The sequence below is a fragment of the Colobus angolensis genome, unplaced genomic scaffold (genome assembly GCF_000951035.1).
Source record: "Colobus angolensis palliatus isolate OR3802 unplaced genomic scaffold, Cang.pa_1.0 Scaffold7, whole genome shotgun sequence".
NCBI lineage: Eukaryota > Metazoa > Chordata > Mammalia > Primates > Cercopithecidae > Colobus > Colobus angolensis.
Window position 1 is genome coordinate 12,658,260 of NW_012120709.1, and position 716 is coordinate 12,658,975.

The following is a 716-nucleotide window of genomic DNA, read 5'->3' on the forward strand; positions in this document are numbered from 1 at the left end:
TGCCTATGTCCTGAATGGTATTGCCTAGGTTTTCTTCTAGGGTTTTTTTGGTTTTAGGTCTAACATTTAAGTCTCTAATCCATCTTGAATTAATTTTTGTGTAAGATGTAAGGAAGGGATCTAGTTTCAGCTTTCTACATATGGCTAGCCAGTTATCCCAGTACCTTTTATTAAATAGGGAATCCTTTCCCCATTTCTTGTTTTTGTTAGCTTTGTCAAAGATCAGATGGTTATAGATGTGTGGTATTATTGTTATTTCTGAGGGCTCTGTTCTGTTCCATTGGTCTATATGTCTGTTTTGGTACCAGTACCATGCTGTTTTGGTTACTGTAGCCTGGTAGTATAGTTTGAAGTCAGGTAGCATAATGCCTCCAGCTTTGTTCTTTTGGCTTAGGATTGTCTTGGCAATGCAGGCTCTTTTTTGGTTCCATATGAACTTTAAATTAGTTTTTTCCAATTCTGTGAAGAAAGTCATTGGTAACTTAGTGGGGATGGCATTGAATCTATAAATTACCTTGGGCAGTATGGCCATTTTCACGATATTGATTCTTCCTATACATGAGCAGGGAATGTTCTTCTATTTGTTTGTGTCCTCTTTTGTTTCATTGAGCAGTGGTTTGTAGTTTTCCTTGAAGAGGTCCTCAACATCCCTTATAAGGTAGATTCCTAGGTATTTTATTATCTTTGTAGCAATTGTGAATGGGAGTTCACTCATG